This window comes from Drosophila novamexicana, unplaced genomic scaffold, assembly GCF_003285875.2.
Source record: "Drosophila novamexicana strain 15010-1031.04,08,12 unplaced genomic scaffold, DnovRS2.1 tig00002641-arrow-arrow-pilon, whole genome shotgun sequence".
Taxonomy (NCBI): Eukaryota; Metazoa; Arthropoda; class Insecta; order Diptera; family Drosophilidae; genus Drosophila; species Drosophila novamexicana.
Genome location: NW_020825025.1, coordinates 4,409 through 13,495, shown reverse-complemented (window position 1 = coordinate 13,495; position 9,087 = coordinate 4,409). Strand labels below are relative to the sequence as shown.

Sequence of the window (9,087 nt, the reverse complement as noted above, 5' to 3'; positions counted from 1 at the left end):
ATAAGGAGCATAGTAAAACTAATAACTGCCGAGTTTGGTCAAGATATCTTGAAAAATAAAATGTTTTTCAGACAAGAATCTACCTTTCGACCGATCGTTCCTATGGCAGCTATATGATATAGTGGTCCGATTTTAATAAAATTTTGCATATATATGAGGAGTATATTTAAATTGCCGAGTTTGGTCAAGATATTTTGAAAAACAAGATATTTATTCATACAACTTAATTTTCAACCTAACGTTCCTATAACACCTATATGATATAGTGGTCGGATCTTAATAGGATTTTCCTATATATGAGGAGTATAGTACAACTAATAAATGCTGAGTTTGGTCAAGATATCTTGAAAAACAAAATGTTTTTTCACACAAAAACTTAATTTTCGACCGATCGTTCCTATGGCAGCTATATGAAATAGTGATCCGATCTTAATAGGATTTCGCATATATATGAGGAGTAAAGTAAAACTAATAAAGACCGAGGTTGGTCAAGATATCTTGAAAAACAAAATTTTTTTTCAAACAACTTAATTTTCGACGGATGGCAGCTATATGATATAGCGGTCCGATCTAAGAAGGATTTTGCTTATATATGAGGAGTAAAGTAAAACTAGTAAATGCCAGGTTTGGTCAAGATAACTTGAAAAACAAAATGTTTTTTCATACAACTTAATTTTCGACCGATCAATCCAATGGCAACTATATGATATAGTGGTTCGATCTTAATAGCATTTTGCATATATATAAGGAGCATAGTAAAACTAATAACTGCCGAGTTTGGTCAAGATATCTTGAAAAATAAAATGTTTTTCAGACAAGAATCTACCTTTCGACCGATCGTCCCTATGGCAGCTATATGATATAGTGGTCCGATTTTAATAAAATTTTGCATATATATGAGGAGTATATTTAAATTGCCGAGTTTGGTCAAGATATTTTGAAAAACAAGATATTTATTCATACAACTTAATTTTCAACCTAACGTTCCTATAACACCTATATGATATAATGGTCGGATCTTAATAGGATTTTCCTATATATGAGAGGTATAGTACAACTAATAAATGCTGAGTTTGGTCAAGATATCTTGATAAACAAATAGGCTTTTAATTAAAAACCTAGTTTTCGGCCGATCGTTTCTATGACAGATATATGATATAGTAGTCCGATGTAAATAAGATTTTGCAAAACTGAAGGGAGCATAGTGAAATCCTTAAATGCCGTATTTAATCAAAATATTTTGAATGACAAAATAGGTTTCCATACAACAACTTAATTTTCGACCCACCGTTCCTATGGCAGCTATATGATTTATTGTACCGATCTTAATAGGATTTTGCATTTATATGACGAGCATAGTAAAACTAATAAATGTCGAGTTTGGTCAAGATATCTGGAAAAACAAAATGATTATTTATACAACAACTTAATTTTCGACCGATCGTTCCTATGGCAGCTATATGATATAGTTGTGCGATCTTAATATGATTTTGCTTATATATCAGGAGTATATTAAAACTAATAAATGCCGAGTTTGCTCAAGATATCTTGAAAAACCAAATGTTTTTCATACGACAATTTTATTTTTAACGATCGTTCCTTTGGCAGCTATATGATATAGTGGTCCGAACTTAATAGGATTTTGCCTATATATAGGGAGTATAGTTAAACTAATAAGGGCCGAGTTTGGTCAAGATATCTTGAAAAACAAAATTTTTTTTCAAACAACAACTTAATTTTCGACCGATCGTTCCTATGGCAGCTATATGATATAGCGGTCCGATCTAAGAAGGATTTTGCTTATATATGAGGAGTAAAGTAAAACTAGTAAATGCCAGGTTTGGTCAAGATAACTTGAAAAACAAAATGTTTTTTCATACAACTTAATTTTCGACCGATCAATCCAATGGCAACTATATGATATAGTGGTTCGATCTTAATAGCATTTTGCATATATATAAGGAGCATAGTAAAACTAATAACTGCCGAGTTTGGTCAAGATATCTTGAAAAATAAAATGTTTTTCAGACAAGAATCTACCTTTCGACCGATCGTTCCTATGGCAGCTATATGATATAGTGGTCCGATTTTAATAAAATTTTGCATATATATGAGGAGTATATTTAAATTGCCGAGTTTGGTCAAGATATTTTGAAAAACAAGATATTTATTCATACAACTTAATTTTTAACCTAACGTTCCTATAACAGGTATATGATATAGTGGTCGGATCTTAATAGGATTTTCCTATATATGAGGAGATTAGTACAACTAATAAATGCTAAGATTGGTCAAGATATCTTGAAAAACAAAATGTTTTTTCACACAAAAACTTAATTTTCGACCGATCGTTCCTATGGCAGCTATATGAAATAGTGATCCGATCTTAATAGGATTTCGCATATATATGAGGAGTAAAGTAAAACTAATAAACGTCGAGTTTGGACAAAATATCTTGAAAAACAAAATTTTTTTTTAAACAACAACTTAATTTTCGACTATATGATATAGTGGCCCGATGTTGATAGGATTTTGTATATATATAAGGAGCATAGTTAAGCTAATAAATGCCGAGTTTGGTCAAGATTTTTGAAAAATAATATGTTTTTCAAACAAAAATCTACTTTTCGACCGATATGAGTGATAGTGGGTCGCAAACTACAACCACATCTGAGGAGGCAGTCCAGATAGAAGAGGAGGATAACAAAAATGCAGAAACAGAAATCTGCTAGAAAAAATATTCTAATTAAACACAATAGTTTATGACCGCTGCTGCGATAATGCATTGACAGCATACCTAAAATATGACACTCTGTTAGTATATCATCCCTAGGATTTTTACAAGTACTAAAAGCAGACAGATCCTTTCAATCAACATCATTAAGTGAATTTTATAGCCAACGTATCCAAGAGAGCAAATTGGGCGATAATCTTAAGGAGGAAAAGCAAAAGAATAAAAACGTCGAGAATAGCACACATCGAAATATGTCCGGCATCCTCCACGACAAGCTCTTCTTTGTGTAAAATAAGGTATTCCACGAATGAACTGTATAACTTGAATATCCTTGAAAACAAGTCGTTCAAACAAATAGAAGACAAGCATTCTTAGATTCAAACATGTCTCCGTTTTAGAGAATGCAATTTATAGTAAACAATATCCTTATAGGAGGTTAAATTAAACTATAACGAGAAAGAGTTCTCAGTTGAGAGTGATTGACGTGTTTTACTTGTCCTCCAAGATTTTTATATATTTTTGCGCTTTTATCCTGCTTTTTAATATTTATTTGTTGGCTGGCTCGAGGTCCGTCTTTGTTAAAACAAACAATGAAAACAATTTTATTTTAATTTTCTTCCGATATATTTCGGTTGCACATCGGCAAACCGTCTTCAGGGCACTAACACCAAGATACAAAAAACAATTAACAATTATAATACAATAAATTAAACATTATTTCGAACATTTTACATACATTATTTTACACGTCTGCGCTTTTTGACGTGGAGATTGTTACTGAGGTTGTTTGGCTGTTTAAGAGGTGTCTGTACAAGTGAGCGCAATTTTCTGTGTCTGTCTTGTAGTTTAGTCGTTTGTTGGTTGGTGTGTTAATTATGTGTAGCATTTCCAATGTGTGTCGCTTGTTATAGTGTTGTTCTTGTTGTAAGATTGTTGTTTCATCAAAATTTGGTGTGTGGTTGCTTTTTATACAATGGGTCATAAGTGCTGTTTTCTGTATATTATTTTGATGTCTTAGTTTGAAGTCCGATTTATGTTGACTAATCCTTGTTTTTAGCTTCGATTTTGTTGTACCTATGTAGACACTATTGCACTTGTTGTTGTTTTCCCCGCCACATGGTATTTGGTAAACGACGTTGCTTTTGTCGATCATCGGGATTTTCGACTTTATCTTGTTGAAGAATTTTTGTAATGTATTCGTCGGTTTGTGTGCTACTTTTATATCTTGTTTGTTATAACAGTCTTAGTTTGTGAGGCGTTCTGATAGTCGTGGTACATATATTAGTGATTTGTATATTTTAGCAGGTTCTGTTGGCTTTTTTCTTTCGATTTGTCGTCTTTTTAATAATGTTTTGATTATATTTGGGGGGAAGTCATTTTTGGTCAAGAGTTTTTTGATTTCATGTTCAATTTATGTTCAATTTATATATATTGTGTCCGATATTTTCATCATTCTATTCATACAGCCTAGTGCTGTATTGATTATCATACTCTTTGGGTGGTTTGAATTGAAGTTGAGTATTCGTCCGGAGGCTATGGGTTTCCTATACCACTTTATTTTGAGTGTGTTGTCCATTCTGCTTACAATAGAGTCTAAAAATGGTAATTTCCCGTCCTTTTCTAATACCATTGTAAATTTTATCTGTTTGTGGAAGGAATTCAATTCTTTTAGAATATTTTCCACGTCTATTTTGTTCGTTGTGGCAAAAAGGTCATCTACATATTTGGTCAAGAGTCTTGGTTTTATTTTTAATTTATCTGTAATCTTGTCCAACAAATCCTCCATTAATATATCTGCGATTACTGGGGAAGCCGGTGATCCCATTGGCATTCCTTTAAGTTGTGTGTATATTTTGTCTTCGTATTTGAAATATCTGTTTTCCTGTATGCAAAATCTAACTATGTCCATAAATAGTTGTTTCGGTATATTCGTGTGCTCTTCTAATTTGGTCCATTTTTGTCTTATTGTGTCAAGTGCTAATTCTATTGGTATGCTGGGAAATAAGGATACTACGTCAAAAGATACTAATGTTTCCTCTTCTCTAATCTGGGAGTTGTTGACTCTGTCTTTAAAATCTACCGCGTTCTTGATGTTGTACCTGGAGTCCATTGTCAGATTTTTTAATATTTGTATTATATATTTGCACAGTCCGTAAGATGGAGATCCGATGGAAGAACATATTGGTCTCAGTGGTGTTCCTTCCTTGTGTATTTTTGGTAGTCCATATATCCTCGGAGGTACCGCTGTTGTTGTAGTCATCTTATTTCTTTCGACCCATCTTCTTAAGACCCATCTTGAATAATTGTGCTACGAAGGTGTTATTCTTTGTCTGTAGTCTTGATGTCGGATCCAGTCTCAGTGTTCTATACGCGCATAAGTCGTCTAAAATATTTGTCATTTTATTTTTATATTCATCCTCATCCATTGCTACGGTTTTGTTGCCCTTATCCGACGATAGAATTTTAATATTTATATTTTCTTTCAGTAATTTTCGTGTCTGTTCCACTGTGTCCAGTATTGCTCGATCCCTACTGTTTTGGTTGTTCTTGGTTTTATGCTCTTTGACTTACAAAGAGAATTTTGTGCGCGCCGACTCTTGTGTTTCCTTTTCTTTTATTGTTTGCACTAGCTCCTCACCGTCTGCGATGTATTTCAAGAGAGGAAAATCTCTCTTGCTGATTGGGAGAGCGAACTTCGGCCCTTTTGCGAGTAACGCTACGACGTTTGGCGGCAATTCTATTTTTGTTTTGTTTACAAACCACTCTCTTTGAGTGTTGTTGTCCGCTAAGGCTAGGTTCCGTTGATCTCGTAACTTATCGTGTTTCGTTTCTTGTCTTTTCTTGAGTGTTGTTGTTATTTTGTTTTCTATATTTCTCTCGCTCTCGCAAATATATAATACAAATATTAAAAAATCTGACAATGGACTCTAGGTACAACATCAAGAACGCGGTAGATTTTAAAGACAGAGTCAACAACTCCCAGATTAGAGAAGAGGAAACATTAGTATCTTTTGACGTAGTATCCTTATTTCCCAGCATACCAATAGAATTAGCACTTGACACAATAAGACAAAAATGGACCAAATTAGAAGAGCACACGAATATACCGAAACAACTATTTATGGACATAGTTAGATTTTGCATACAGGAAAACAGATATTTCAAATACGAAGACAAAATATACACACAACTTAAAGGAATGCCAATGGGATCACCGGCTTCCCCAGTAATCGCAGATATATTAATGGAGGAACTGTTGGACAAGATTATAGATAAATTAAAAATAAAACCAAGACTCTTGACCAAATATGTAGATGACCTTTTTGCCATAACGAACAAAATAGACGTGGAAAATATTCTAAAAGAATTGAATTCCTTCCACAAACAGATAAAATTTACAATGGAATTAGAAAAGGACGGGAAATTACCATTTTTAGACTCTATTGTAAGCAGAATGGACAACACACTCAAAATAAAGTGGTATAGGAAACCCATAGCCTCCGGACGAATACTCAACTTCAATTCAAACCACCCAAAGAGTATGATAATCAATACAGCACTAGGCTGTATGAATAGAATGATGAAAATATCGGACACAATATACCACAAAGAAATTGAACATGAAATCAAAAAACTCTTGACCAAAAATGACTTCCCCCCAAATATAATCAAAACATTATTAAAAAGACGACAAATCGAAAGAAAAAAGCCAACAGAACCTGCTAAAATATACAAATCACTAATATATGTACCACGACTATCAGAACGCCTCACAAACTCAGACTGTTATAACAAACAAGATATAAAAGTAGCACACAAACCGACGAATACATTACAAAAATTCTTCAACAAGATAAAGTCGAAAATCCCGATGATCGACAAAAGCAACGTCGTTTACCAAATACCATGTGGCGGGGAAAACAACAACAAGTGCAATAGTGTCTACATAGGTACAACAAAATCGAAGCTAAAAACAAGGATTAGTCAACATAAATCGGACTTCAAACTAAGACATCAAAATAATATACAGAAAACAGCACTTATGACCCATTGTATAAAAAGCAACCACACACCAAATTTTGATGAAACAACAATCTTACAACAAGAACAACACTATAACAAGCGACACACATTGGAAATGCTACACATAATTAACACACCAACCAACAAACGACTAAACTACAAGACAGACACAGAAAATTGCGCTCACTGGTACAGACACCTCTTAAACAGCCAAACAACCTCAGTAACAATCTCCACGTCAAAAAGCGCAGACGTGTAAAATAATGTATGTAAAATGTTCGAAATAATGTTTAATTTATTGTATTATAATTGTTAATTGTTTTTTGTATCTTGGTGTTAGTGCCCTGAAGACGGTTTGCCGATGTGCAACCGAAATATATCGGAAGAAAATTAAAATAAAATTGTTTTCATTGTTTGTTTTAACAAACACGGACCTCGAGCCAGCCAACAAATAAATATTGAAATATGGAAAAGTCGCCAGAGCCATCAATAAATCCTGCTTTTTATTTCAAAATTTTGCATTTTTCAGTGCTTTATTTAAGAAGCTTTAATAAACTGTGTTATCTGTTGTGCAGCGTAAGTCTGTTAATTATTACATTTTATAAAACGCGGCATCAGTTCCGTGTTGTTGTTATTGCCTGTTTTGATTCTTTTTGCTTTGGTGTTCCCCTGTGCATACACTTGTTTGTGCGTGTGTTCGCTGCATACTTTCTGCTTGTGCATCGCGCTCTCGCAAACTTTTTCTATTGCTTTTTGCTCCAAACAATTTGTTTGTGTATTTACTTGCTCTATCTTGTGCGCCGTTTTCGTTTTGCTCTGTGCTCTCGCAATTTGCATACGCATTAAATAATTATGTTGTGCTGTAAGAAACCGTGCACGTTCAAGCAGGCTGATGATTCTGCACTGCCGCAATTTGTTAATTGCTGGCTGTGTGAGAATATGATGCATGCTAAATGTGCAGGTCTCACTGGGCGTGATTGCGACAAGATCGCTGCTATTGCCAAGAAGGGCTGTGGTGGCTTGCATTGGTCGTGCCCAGAATGCATCGACAAGCAAATTGATTTCTCTAGAATGTATAATTCTGTGAGAAGTCAATTCTTAAAATTAAATAATGTGGCTAAGCAGCTCTCGAGTAATTTTGACTCGAGTTTCGAGTTGCTTGGCAAATATAAATTTGAGTCCCCAACCAATCGCCGGTTGGAGCCTCAACTTTTGCAATTGCCCTCTACGTCTGTTCAGACACCTACTACTTTCTTGTCCCTTCCTAGCAACTTGGAGGTATCTCCAATGTTGTCTTTATCGCCTTCTCCAAGCGACTGTCCAATTACCCCTGTTTCAACCCCTGTACTAGTCCCAGTAGAGCCCGTACCTGATCCCGTCCCAATTAATCAAACTGCCTCAGCCCCATCAGCTCCTGGCCGCAAAGGTAGACCTGCGCGCAATCTTGCCCAGATTGTTAAAAACAATCATTGTGCCTCGTTAGCTCCCCCAACTCCTGTATTACCTACAGCCCCATCAGCGCCTACTTTAACGGTAGTTGCCCCTCGTAGGCAAGTCTTTGTGTCTAGATTTTCGTCGGACACCACTTCTGAGTCATTGGCAGCCTATATTGCTAGCAAATCTTCTGCTAGCGTGTCAATAACTAAATTTAATTTCTCCACCCCTCGTGAAATATCATCATTCAAAATAAATGTTTCACATAATATGTTCCCAATCATTTGTGATCACAAATTTTCGCCTCCACACATGATTGTTCACGAGTTCAAGCCTAAATAGCGTAACCAGCCTGTCACCCTTCCAGTCCCTTCAATACATCATTTCTGCCCCAAAAAACTAGCTTCATCTTCTGACCAAATCTTTATTCATTATCAGAATGTTAGAGGTCTTATTTCAAAACTTAAAAATCTTTTCATGGCCAGCACTTCCTTCAATTTGGATATAATAGCATTTTCAGAAACATGGTTGAACTCAACCATATCTGATTTTGAGATTTTATCAAATAACTTTATTTTGTATAGAAATGATCGGCCGACTCGAGGTGGTGGGGTGTTAATTGCCGTTAAAGCCACTCTCCAGTCTGAACTTTTCTGTTTTAGTACGCCTACTGACGCTGAGATTGTCTCAGTTAAGGTGTCTTTTCCTACACGGAATGTCTATGTAACATGCTCTTATGTCCCACTTTCTTCTGATATTCAAGTTTATATGAAACATATTACTTGTATTAAAGAAGTTCTTCACACGTGCGTGATAGTGACCTATTTATGGTGTTGGGTGATTTTAATTTGCCCAACATCTCTTAGTCATTATTTACTGCCAAAAATTATCTAGTG

The 9,087-nt window shown here is 34.9% G+C and overlaps 2 long non-coding RNA genes across 2 annotated transcripts; one reads left to right on the top strand and one right to left on the bottom strand.

Moving 5' to 3' along the window:
• Positions 1-3,339: 3,339 nt before the first annotated feature.
• LOC115769161 lies at positions 3,340-3,971 on the bottom strand. The gene is made up of 2 exons (XR_004018715.1): positions 3,471-3,971; positions 3,340-3,395 (listed from the first exon to the last, which is right to left on the bottom strand). It is a non-coding gene; the product is annotated as an uncharacterized LOC115769161 (long non-coding RNA).
• A 2,981-nt stretch (positions 3,972-6,952) lies between these two features.
• On the top strand, positions 6,953-7,153 carry LOC115769160. The gene is made up of 2 exons (XR_004018714.1): positions 6,953-7,022; positions 7,098-7,153. It is a non-coding gene; the product is annotated as an uncharacterized LOC115769160 (long non-coding RNA).
• Positions 7,154-9,087: the final 1,934 nt, after the last annotated feature.